Below are 13,943 nucleotides of genomic sequence, written 5' to 3' on the forward strand. Positions count from 1 at the left end.
TATAAAATATTTTAGATTATTAATACATTAAAATTAAAATATAAAAAGTATATATGAAATTGTATACAAACATATAATTGGAGAATAACACAAAATATTTTTCACTTGAAATAACTTTTTTTTTCTAAAAATAAAAAAGAAGTAAGTTCTCTATTTTTAAAATAATAAAATTATATAAGAATAAATGACCATTTATATTCATAAAAAGATGAAAGTATTGATATATATATTCACATTAGATCGAAACTAAATTTGTACTCATGCAAGATGTTATCTGTATGACGAAAATACTATACGTGGTACTTCAACTCTGTAAAGACAGGATACTTTTGTCATACAAAAAATATCTTACATAAATACAATCGTACAAATTTAGTTTCGATTTAGTGTAGATACATATATTAATATTTTTATCTTTTATGGGTATATTGATCATTTATTTATAAAATTAAATACGTACCTTATATATTTGATCTTAGAGCACTAATGAAGAAACACTACACCAATGCAATAGCGGTCATATATATAGCATCTAATGATGACTTCAACAACCAATTAGATGAATATATATAGTACATGCATGTCATTCAAAGAAATTCTTGCACATGCACCTAGAATAAATGAATGTTCTGATGATTAATTAATTGTTTTTTTATGTTAGTATTATAAATTTATTATTAGTTTAATTTAAATTTTTTAAATATTAATAAAAGTAAACTTTAAATTACAAAATAATATAATATAAAACTGACAAAATTTTAAAAATACAAATAAACTAAATTTTAAATCTTAAATAAACTAAATTGTTGACTCATTAATATTCCGTTGTTAAAAATAAAACATTAAAACTTTATTGCCCTTAATTATTAATTGCGTTCATATTACGACTAACGTGTAGTTCAAGCTTTGTCTAGAAAGGGAAGAATGGGACATAGAAACATAAGTATATATGGCAATAATAATTAATGAAGGACTAAAAAATTATAAAAACAATATTAGTTATTTGAAACAGACTGCAAACCGTGGGCGTAGGGTCTGTAAACAATAAACTTTCATTTGATTACATTAAATATTTAATATAATTTTATAATGAAAAATAGAAAATGAAAATGCAATTGAGTGTGGTAGATTTGGTAATTAAAAATAAAAATGGTGGGCATATTGGGGAAGTGAATTAAGAATAATGTTAATATTAGTTAGTATATTGTGTTGGTGACTTGGTGTAGCAACCTCCATGAGCAATGGTGATGAAAGTCTTGGTGATAACACGTGTGTTTTGATTTGTTTAGGGTTTAGAAAGAACAACACGTGGAGTTGCATACTACAAACTAGGCACACATTTTAATAATCACTCTTCCAAACCTTGGCGGTTTCATTAAAGAAACTTAACTATGATTCATCATTATTAAAATAATAAATTTTCATCCTATTTCTTTCTATTGAGATTAATTTTAATAAATATTATTTTAAGAATTACTTGAGACGCTCATTTGAATTTGAGTGTAAAATCTGGACTCCTTCTTGGAACAGTGTCCAAATTATTTTTATGTTAGTATATTGTGTTAATTTAGACAGAATTTTAATAGATTAAAACATAAATATACTTAAGAAATTTTAGTATATTTATAGTAAAGTGTGATGATTATTTTTTTTTAAAATAATTCTATTTTTAATTGATGATATCTATTTTTTTATTTTTGAGAATTTATTGAGATTTATTTTTTTAGAAGAAATAGAAATAATAAAAGAAATTTGAGTAGGCAGTTACTTATTTAAATAAATAATATTGTTCTTTGTCACTATATTCAACCTTTTTTAAAAAGTCGAATAAATAGTTGAGGATATTTTTTTTAGTGGACTTGAGTTTATATTTTGAGTCAAAATATCAATAAATATTAAATAAGATAAATTTTATTTATTTTTAATTATTAAAAAAATTTCAATTATTTTTACTTTTTTAGTCTTTTTAATATTATTATTTTATAATATAATTAATATTATTATTTTATAATATAATATCATAAGAAAAAGTATAGAGAGCTAATGGTCTAAGCGTATAATGTGTACAATGGAGGTTTAGGAAGTATTAGAGATATGACCATTAGTGTTACATTGTCTTGTCAGGTTATGTTTTTGGGATGAGTGGGTTCATGACATGGTATTAGAATTCTAGATTCAAAAGGTCAAGAGTTCAATCATTGGTGAACTCCAAAATCAGCTTAAACTTTTTAGATGAGTTCGAATGAGTGATTTTGTACGTTTAGGCTATTGGCTCTCTAGCAACACTCATATCATAATTTTATATAAAAAAAATTAAAATTCGATCTATAATAAATCTCAAAAATAAAAAATAATATAAAACAAATAAAAAAATAAAACATATGCAAACTTTTTTTTTTCTTTTTCTGTGAGAGATTATCCCAAGTGTTTTGTTTTGTGGGAGAGAATATCTTCTTGGATTTGGATTTATATCCAATATTATATTAAAGACCAGAGTAGTAAACATAAGAATTCTTTGAAATGTGTGAAATAAATAAGTTTGGTTAATATGTGTCTAGAAGTTTTAAAATTATTATTCTTTATAAATCTTTTTTAATTAATAAACCTTATTAAGATATGTCTATTCTTAGGGCTAAACCCAATGAAAAATAGAAAAAATTTCATGAGAAATGGATCACAAAAGTTATTGGTTTAAAGGTAAAAAAATGGAATTACTCACAAAATATTTTAAAATGTTAAAAAAGAGAATTAAAACAAAGATATTAAAATAAAGGATGTTACATCCGTTGGAAAAGAGTTCTTATTATTTTTTTTAAAAGATAAAAATATATTTTATTAAATTTGATAAACGAAATAATGAATTTATATTAGGACAAAAATAATAAATGATGGAGATCTCTCAAATAAATTATACTTAGAAAGAAATCTAATAGTAAAAAATAGAAAGAAAATTGTAAAAAGTGAAAGTAGATTTCTTTCCAAAAATTAAGACTTGTGAACTAACTCAATGAGAAGTTATATGGAGATGTTGAATCAATCGAAAGAGTTTACTAGAAGCATCGAGAATAGAAGTTGCATTGAGACAGTGTTGGTTTTTTCAAAGGCAAAGAGATTCTTAGCTTTGCAACAGTTTCAACATAAAATAGCAAGTAGTTGTTGATTTCGATTGTCACCACCTATTGAACGAACTGCTCCGATCCGTCGTGGTGTTCCACCAAGACCAAAATTCAGTAATTGGATGGGTGGGGAGGCATAAACTCAGAGAACTATTGGACCAAGTATCTCTTATAGTTGGACATTGCATAAGACGGTGAGAGATTATTTCGATTTGTCCTCTTCTTGGCAACGGAGACACCGTGCCGGTGTTGCAGAAAATTTTTGATAAATCTGGGCTAGAACTGGAAGCCGACCATGGAGGCACTTCCAAATAAACAGTTTAATTTTGTGAGGGAGCTTTATCTTCCAAAGGTTCATGTAGAGGATTTTTTACTGCATATGGGTTGGACATAGTTCAAGCGGAGGGCGTAAGAATAGGTACGCCACTCTATAACCTGATATTGTATCATACTTCTTTTGTTTGTTCAGTGTCCATTGGAAAGTGTCATCTCCACCTTCAATTTTTAAAGATAGAATTCTAGTTGAAATATCACTTGAAAAGATCTCTATAATTAACGGTTGATTCCAAATTCTTTCTTCAATAATCAGGTATTTTACTCTGGGAGCAACAATGGCCGAGTGTTGAACATTTATTGGCACAACAAATGAATATGGGGGAGGCAACCATAGGTCATCGAATGTACGAATGTTTATACCGTTACCTATTCTCCAGGTAAGTCCCTTCTCCACCACATTTCTACCTTGCAAAACACTTCTCCATCCCCAAGAAAGGAGTGTTTCAGGTTCTGCATTTAGAATATTTTCGTTTCTAAAATATTTACCTCTGTAAATTCTGACCAGTAGAGAATTAGAATGTGTTGCTATTCTCCAATACTATTTTTCTAACAGAGCAATATTTTGAGCCTTAAGGTCTTTAAAACCAATACCTCCTTCCTTTCTTGGGCAGGTCATAGTGTCCCAGCTGATCCAGGCCAGTCGCCTTTCATTTCTTTTTTGACCCCACCAAAATTGAGTCAATAAAGAGTGAATATCGGAGATTAGACTGTCTGGTAATTTGAAGCAGGAGAGAGTATAAATCAGAATGACCTACCCAATTGTCTTTAATAAAACTAATTTTTTTTCCAGTAGACAATAGGTTACGCTTCCAATCTTGAATTCTTTTCCATACCTTCTTCTTAACCATGTTAAAAGTGACTCTCTTTGATCTATTAATAACAGATGGCAGCCCAAGATATTTATCTTGAGCTCCTATGTGTAAAATGTTTAAGGAGACAATTAGATAAGTACGAGAATCAAGAGGAATGTTATGACTGAAAAAAATTACAGATTTGCCATGATTAACTTTCTTACCACTGAAGCACTCGTACGTAATTAATAAATCAAAGATATTTCCATAAACAGTTGAATTAGCCTTATAAAAAAGAATAGAGTCGTCCGCAAATAGAAGATGATTGACCTTAGGACAATGCCTGTTAATCTGAATGTCCTCAATGAGACTATTTTGTTTTGCTTTGTGTAGCAAGAAAGAGAGACCTTCTGCACAAAAAAAGAAAAGATAGGGAGAAAGAGGATCTCTTAGCGGAGACCTCTTTGTGGTTTGAAAAAATCATAGGGTTGTCCTTCCACAATCACAGAATAAGAAACAGTCATCACTAATTCACAAGTCCAAATAATCCAAAGGGGACCAAATCCTATTTTTTCCAACATAAACCACAAAAAGTTCCACTCTACTCTATCGTAGGCCTTACTCATATCCAACTTAAGGACCATCTCATGTTCCAAACCTTGTTTTTTGTTCTTGAGGTAATGCATACATTCATGAACAATTAAAATATTATAAGAGATCAGTCAGCCTTTAATAAAAACACTATGAGAAGGGATGATAAGTTTATGCATCATTCTTTAAAGTCTGTGAACTATGACTTTAGAAATAATTTTATAAACTATAAAAAAAGGCTAATGGATCTCACCTGGGACATTTCTTTAGCATCTGAGACTTTTGGGATAAGACAAATTTGTGTGTGGTTAAAACTTTTCAATATGTGACCTCCCAGGTAGAACTCGTTAACTGTCCGAAATACATCACCACTAACGATGTCCCAGTAATGTTGAAAGAATTTAGTTGTTATTCCATCATCTCCTGAGGTACTCTAAGGGTGAACACTGAAAGTAGCTCGTTTGACTTCCTCTATAGTAACTGGACGTCTAAGCCTTCGATTCATGGAAGTTGTAACCTTAGGCTTGAAGTTAGTGAATAATGGGCTTGGATCATTGTGACAAGAGGAGGAAAAAATATCTCTAAAATAAGATTCTGCCACTGCCACTATATCAGCATTTGAAGAAAGTAATTCGCCATGGTTTCTGGTCAAGTGCTATATTTTATTCCGACGAGTGCGGTTACAAAATTTCTGGTGAAAATAACTAGTATTTTGATCTCTCGCTTGAAGCCATCTGACCCTAGACTTCTCCTTTCAATATAATTCTTCATTATAGAGAGTCTTTTCTAGTTTGCTTTGTAAATCTGAGATGATATTACCTCTATGAACCCTTGCTGTCCGAAACTATTCTAATTGAGATTGAAGAGAATCAATTTTTCTCTTTAGAGTTCGTTCTATTAGACTGCTGTCATAAGACAAGACTGTGTCGACATTTCTTAAATTTTTGAAATAAAATAAACATGGGGCTGCCTTCTATTCTCTCCCTCCATATCTCATTCACAATCTGTCTTACCTCATCATTAGAACACTACCGTTCTTAAAATTTAAATTACCGTTTAGTTCTCTCTGTTCTCGGGCTTAAATAAGTGAGAAGAGGAGCATGATCATAACCTGATTTAGAAAGCCGAAGAATAGTAGTATTAGGAAATAGTTTCTGCCACTCAGAATCAACCAGCACACGGTTAAGCCATTCCTGAATTAAATATGGACTAGACATCTGATTTGACTATGTAAATGGTCTGCCTACCATTATAATATCCATTAGAGAGCTGTCATCAATAAACGAATTAAAGGCTTCGATAGAAGCTGCTGACTTCACTCTCCTGTCCACCTTAATTATCACTCGTCCTTGAAATGTTTGAATAATAGGTTGAAGAGTCTCATACTGTACCCACCTACCTTAATCATGAGAGGTCAAATGAACTCCAATAATATTCCAAGAAACATTAGTGCCCACTTTCACCATTGAGGCCACAATGTAAAAGTTGTCATAACTAATAATATAAACATTGCATCTCTCCTTCCATACTAAAGCAAGGCCATTGACAACTCCTGATGGATCCGCAATGAACTGATATTTGAAATCACAAGATTTAAACTTTGCTTCCACTTGTCGAGGTTGATTTTTGGTTTTACAGAGAAAAATAACTTCAAGAGAGTGGAATTTATAAATCTCTTTTAAATTGTGGATTGTCAGAGGTCTCTCCAAACTCTGACAATTCTTAATTAGTAGCTTCATGACTTCATAGGTACCATTTGAAGGATGGCACCCTCCATCGTCGCAGTATCATTAGAGTATTCTTTAAGATAGATTTTTTTCCTATTTTGGACACTCATAGTAAACACGAAGACTTTGGATGAAATTAGAATATAGATAAGATAATAGATTTAGATTTAAATAAGATAATATATTTAGATTTAGAAAAAAAATGATATATATTGGGTGAGATTGATTAGAAAAAAGAAAGAAGAACCCTAAAAGAGTGGCTATAGAAATTCTTGGAGAGCACATTAGGAATCCTATTAAAAGAACTAAAAGTGGCATGATTATCTAAAAAAGGGCACAAAGAGTTCCTATTGTTGTTCTAATTTAAAAATAAGGAAATACATAACTTGAGAACAAAGATACATTTAAAAAAAAAAAAAAACTTATGTCTCTTGTTTTATTATTTCTTCATAGAATTCTAAAATTAAAAAAGATAATTTAGGAAAGAAAATTGGAAGAATAACGAAAACTCGAACAGGTTATGGTAAACATTTCCTCTAGTCAACAAAAGTAAAAGACTTACGAAAGTTAGGCACATCAAATAATTGACTTAAAATATCTTAAATTAAATATTGCAAACTTGTTGCAATTTTTGAAGCCAACTTATTCCTAACTCCAAATTTTGCTGACCATATTTTACTTCCGTTTCAGTTTATGAAATCTTTATTTTGTTAATCATGAACCTCTTCTATAATTTTTTTTTTGAAAAAAAAAACTACAAATTAAAGTTGATGAAAAAAACTACAGTACAAAATATAAAATCAGTAAAAATTTCTATATATCCAAATAAAATTATTAAGAATTTATAAAATTATAGTTTTTTATTATGGTATCAAATTTTGAATTTAATATAGTATATTTGTTATAAGGTAAATTCTATATACGATAAAATTTTAAACGTCTATTATTTTTTAAAAGATATATTTTTCTGGAAAAAAAAAACTGATTTTATAAATCTGATAAGTTTGACAGTGCCAGTAATACTCACTGACTCACCGTACACGGAAGGTTTTGGAAATAATCAAAAGTGTAATTAAAGTCTATTGATATTCATTTATATAATCTTTTGATGTTGAAATATAGATACCTTATCTTCTTGTAACATTGAAATAGTTCCAATAATAACTGTTTTTTGAAGTAGAATTCAAAATTTAAATTAAAAAAGTAAAAGATACTTTAGAGTTTAGAGTGAGTATATATAACTTGACATTTGACCCTTAAAATCTTTTTTAAAATATTTTTTATGAATAATATTAGATAACTAATTGTTTTTAATTAATATTAGTTTATTTTTTAAAAATTATTTTATTTATTTTAAAATATAAATTCTAAATAATAAATATTTATTTTTAAATTCTAAATTATAAACTTAAATACCAAAGGTAATTAAAATTTTTTAACTAAAATAATTTTTATATTTTTATTTTTTATATGTATGTCACTAGCAAAAAGCTTTATTTTTTATGATAAAGATTCACATACAGTTATTTTTATGTGAAGTTAATAATTAAAAAATATGTTTAAAAATTTTGATGAGATGAAATTAAATTGAATTCTAGCAAGAATTGATTTGCAATTCAATTCTAACACCAATTTTTTAATTTGAAAAAAAATAAACAGAAAAAAATGATTGAAGTATATGTAATAGAGTTCTGCTAGGGAACTAATTAGGGTCCAGCCAACTTCTGTCAACTTTCTAATGGATTAGATCTCGAAGCCCGTTTTAACAAAAGTAAGTTGATATACATGGATGTTTCTTCTGCTAAGTATTATGATTTCTCTTTTTCATACTAAATAGATGTTTTTTTAATGTATTATTCGAATTTTTTGTATTACAAATGTGGATATTTCTATTTTTTAAGAATTATATGATTTTTTTAATCTTATAGCTGGACATTTCTTTTGTAGAGTATTAGAATATTTTTTTATATTAAATGGATGTTTATTTTTATATATTTTTGCAATTGTTTAAAAACAGCCCGTACTCCACCACTTTTCGCAAAATTGCACCACCTCCGTCGGCATCGCAAGGTCGTTTCTCCGAGTCCTAACACGAGCTTTGTTTCATCGACCACCATACCACAATGAACTTGTCGAAGGTGGCCTCCAACAGAGAAGAGCACCGTCGCGGCCTTTTACAAGGTTGAGGTTGGGTCCACCTCATCAGCGCCATCGATGACGAGATCGAGGCAGGAATTGTCGTTGATAACAGAGAACGGAATTCCGACAGATCGTGTCTGTTTCTTAGTGTGGTTGGAGGTAGGGACACCGATCGATGATGTTGGAGAGTTGACCTGTGGAGAGGAGATGACTGAGCTTGGCAACGACGAAGCGGTTGTGGAGCCGGTGCCGAGGACCATGCTGGACTTGACATAGTCGATGGCTTTGTCGGTGGCGAACTTCTTGAGGTCGTCTTGCATGAGGGCCAAGGTGGAGAGGGCCTAACGGTGAGGGAGAGAATCTGTGTGTATTGTTGTTTATAGTTTTTAATTAGGTTTAATTAATCAGTTTTTAATTATTTAAATTTTGAATTTAAATGGGGACAAGGGAGAGGAACATACGAGAGAGAGGAGAGAGTGTTCAATCGGCAACGCACAACAGGGCAAGGGCAAGGGGGAGGGCTGCCAACGATGAGACCGAGACGGATGGTTGGAGTGTCCACCGACGACGGCACGATGTGCACAGAAGAAGGAGAAGACTCCCTTTTCACTTTATCTTCGGGCGCGGGAGCTACACAGCGGAGGTAGGCGACCAATCAAGGGGAAGAACGACGACACGGACGTGGTGGCTGGGACTGACAGAGGGATGAGTCACGACGGCGAAAAAAAGAGACCAGCGATTGACGCCTTTGCTCTGTTAGGGTTCGCACTAAAAGGAAGAAAGGTTAAACGTGCCAAATTATTTTGGTGGGAGTATTTTAATGGAACAACTCCTCCCCCACCAGGTTATTAGATGCAGTTGGGGTCCAAAACAGCCACCAATTTGAGGTCAATTAGAGCGGAGTCTGGGAACGTAACAAGAACTACAACAGCTCAGTTGACTTGCAGTGTTTTCTGAGAACGCTGGTAATTTGGCGCAGCTAAGAGCCGGTTCTCTTGTAGTATATTAATAATTATAATTAATTGAGTTGTTTAATATTTAGCTTGTTACACACTTAATTTTCTATACTTTTTCTATGAAATATTACTATACTACTCCCAATAAGAAAAGAGAAAAAAAAAGAAAAATAGATATATTTAAAAAATTAAATTATGTTAGAATTAATTTAAATATTTTAATTTTAAATTTAAATTTTACTAGGTTAGATTTACAAATCAAGTCTATTTTGATTTGATTTGTTTTTGGATTGAAGATGAGAATTAAAATTCTCAAAAGAGTTTAAATTTATATATTTTTTTATATTCCAAAACAAAAATAAGAATTCAATTTCTCAAGAGAATTCTAATTCTATACTTTTTAAATATGTTTTAAGAGTCGTTCGATAATAATTTAGTCAAATATATCAAATCATCTAATAATTCTCAATAAATAATTTTACATAAAAATAACTGTACGTGAATTTTCGCTTTTTTATATATTCTTTTTATGAGAATATACATCCACTTGTAACTGTAAAGTGTGTTTCATATAATTAATAATCTCCATCATTGGTTGGTACGGAATTTATTCGGAATTTATTCTTGCCCAATTATGTTAACTTTTTCCTTTTTTTCATTTGACAAATCCAAATTTGAAAATTTAAGAATGTTTCCATCGCAAAAATATAATAGCAGCTAAAATTGGAGGACATAAACGTGGATCCTTCTCTAATTAATAAATAGAAAACTAAAAGAAGTATGGGAAATGAAAACAATAAACAAAATTAAAATGAAAAAAAAAAGTTGCAAACAAGGCAGCAAGAAAGGTGAAACCCCAATCACTAACAAATAAAAATGTTTAAATTAAAGTTAAAAGAAGCTTATTATTCGCAAATGCAACGATGCTATATCTTATATGAAAGGGGGGAATTCAATTCGATGCCATATATATAATTAAATATTCATGCTTCAACGCTGCATTAGGGGCTTTTATTTGATGGAGATCACTATAATAAATATATTAAAAATATTTTTTTTAAAGATGTTTATATATGTTATTTTATTATTAGACATTTTTATTAAGTCAGTTAATAATTTATTTTTTAATAAATCAAAAAAAAAATTAATTTATTATAGCAACAATAATAAATTTAATTGTCTGTATTATAATTATTAGACTCGATTGATCCAATCGAATTACACAATCTAAATCGAATATCTTTAATTTTTTTTATAAAAAGACAAATATATTTCTAATTTTTTGTTTTGCAAACATTTAAATCCCTAAAAATTTAAAAATATAATTAGATCCCCAAAAAAAAATTAAATTTATTGTTATTGTTATAAAAAAATAGTTTTATTTTAATTTGTTAAAAAATTCAAAAATAACCAATTTATTAATACGTCTAATAATAATACAACACATAAACGTCTTTACAAAAAGACATTTTACACATCATTATGAATCATCCCTTATTTGATTTGGTGGATGCATATTTTGCGTTCATGGTGGGATATATTGACAAAAATGAAAAAAAAAAGTGTAAAGAATCTGATACATGATTGGAAAATGATTATTGGTGGGGGTTGTAAGTAGCTAGTGCTAGATTGCTAGACTGCTAGTGGCTGAGCTATTAATTCAGAAATTGAGATTGGTTCACTAATTTTTTTCATTTAAATTGTTTTAAAAATAATACTTTTACATATGATCATTAGTCAAATTAATCTCTGAACAAGTTTGTTCTAATTTATCAATTGTCTCAAATTAATTTTTAAAATTTACAATTATGTATCAGATTGATACTTTCATCAATTAAATAATGATACTAAATATAATTATTCCGTGATACATCATTATTTAATTAATAAAAAAATTAATTTAATTTATTATTATATTTTTTTAAGATTAATTTAATGTGTTAACTTTTCAAAAACTAAATTGACGAAATTTTTAGAACCATTTTGACTATAACATATTTGTTGCTACCAATTCTATATATGTATTTAATTAAATACTAGAATAAATGTTAAAATTGATTTTAAAGAATTTTAGATTGAATACTTTAGTCTTTAATAAATTTCTATTTTTTAGAGATCTTTAAAATAAAATTATTCTTGTCGAACAAATCGATCCCACATATTTTAAAAAGAATTTAATTTATCTTAGTTATCTTATAATAAGATTTGTTAGAGATTTACTTATTCCTATTAAAAAATTTAATTAAAAGCTACCAAAAAAAATTAATTTGTTGAAAGAAAAATAATTCTCAAAATTTTTGTAAAAATAAAAATTTATTAGAAATTAAAATTTTCGGTCAAAATTTTTCTAAGACCAATTTAGATGTTGACTAATATGGACATATTAAATGTCTATTCTATCTAGTGAGTGATGTAAAAAGTAATATAATTTGGTGTAGTGAAGGGGTCAAGGGTGTTTATTTTGTGGTCCAAGATGAGAATAGAGATAAATAAAAGGACTGAAATTGATATAAACACATGAATCCTCTAAAGTTTGAATTCCATTTTAGAGAGTAAAGTGTGATCTCTTATCATTTATTTTATATATAGGACAAAAAATAAATATAAAAGAAAAACTATAAAGAATAGAAAGATCACACTTTATTCTCTAAAATAAATTCAAACTTTAGATTCAAATCCAAAACACATGGACCAATAATTATAAGATACAACAAATATATAACTTATGGAATGTTTTAGTAGAGAATGTAGTATTCACCACCTTAACTCTTAAGTTTGAAAACCTATAATAAGCTTTCAAACATTCACATTACAATAAGCTTTCATCCGTTGAATTTTGCAGCTTTGTTACTTGTATCCCTCATTGAACATTTCTTTAATAAATAATGTAGTCATAACAAAGTAACAACCCATATGCTTTTTTTTTTTTTTTTTCATGTGTTCACTTTGATTCTTGAGTTATTGGCATACATATACTATGCTAGTTTTTTTGTTTTTGTTTTTCCTTCCTTAATTTTAAAGTGGCGATCAAGAAATTATATTGAGCTAACTTTTTTTCCTACAATTTTCTGCTAAAAAATATATGCTTTAATTTGCTCTTTATTCAAAATTTCATATAAATAAATAGAAAGAAATCGAAACCTGATAAATATCATTATTGCCAATTTGCATCAAAGTAAATATTAGAGATATATAATCATTCATGCATATATTTTTATTGGTTTAAATGTTTAAAATAAGCGATTTTATTACATAATATTAAAGTTTCTATGACAAAAAAATCTGAACGAAATTTAATAATTATTAACTTGTTATCCAAAAATAAATATATTTAATATAAAAAAATACAAAATAAAAAGAAAAAAAAAGAAACTATGCATTTTGGTTTTGGCACACCATTAATGCCTTCATTCACAACTATGGTTTATATGGTTGTAGTTTTTAGCTTTTTTTTTTCTTTTTTTTTCGGCAAGTACGTAATATATTTCTATAAATATTTAATAAATTTAAACACATAATATTTTTAACTTGAAAAGGTTAAACAAAAAAATTAAGTTTCTAAAAAATGAAAGTAGTAAATATTAAACAATATACATTTAAAAAAAAAAAACAAGAATTTCTTAAACTTCTTACCATGTGAGTCGGATCTACCTAAAAGGTTGACCAACATTTATTGAGGAGTATATCGTTTACTACTTCCAAAGAAAGAAACATGTCTATTTAAAGAATCTTTGAACGAGGAATGATACATTAATGTTTTTTTTACACCATATTAAAAGTAATTGATAAAAAATGAGAGAAGATAAAGAAATTAGTCGTTTATACCATAAAAAATGTAAAAAAATATATAAACAAAATAGTATAAACATCATTTCTATTTCTATTTCTATGAATAATCTATAATCCGACTCATGTTGAGAAGCTCTCTTAAAAGGTATCAACTCTTTTCTTACCGTATGAGTCATTCTCAAGAGGGAATTTTTCCCGCAATGAACTTTTATGCACGGCAAGTAGTTTTGAAGTATAGTAGGTTGATATAATGATATTGAATTTTCGGATTCTCCTCTAGAAGATGTTTGTCATTACTCATTAGAATGAAAATGTGTATATATGTGATGCATTCATCCACCAAAAGAATCAGCATGCTAATTTGACTTTGCTTTACGGAAAGGAAGAGAGCTGAAATTAGTTATTAAAATCACTTATTAATATATTTATATAAATAAATATATTATATAATTTAATTTATTTTTAATATTTAATATGTATTATATATTAGTAACTGAT

Source organism: Arachis stenosperma, chromosome 3 (assembly GCF_014773155.1).
Source record: "Arachis stenosperma cultivar V10309 chromosome 3, arast.V10309.gnm1.PFL2, whole genome shotgun sequence".
Classification (NCBI taxonomy): domain Eukaryota; kingdom Viridiplantae; phylum Streptophyta; class Magnoliopsida; order Fabales; family Fabaceae; genus Arachis; species Arachis stenosperma.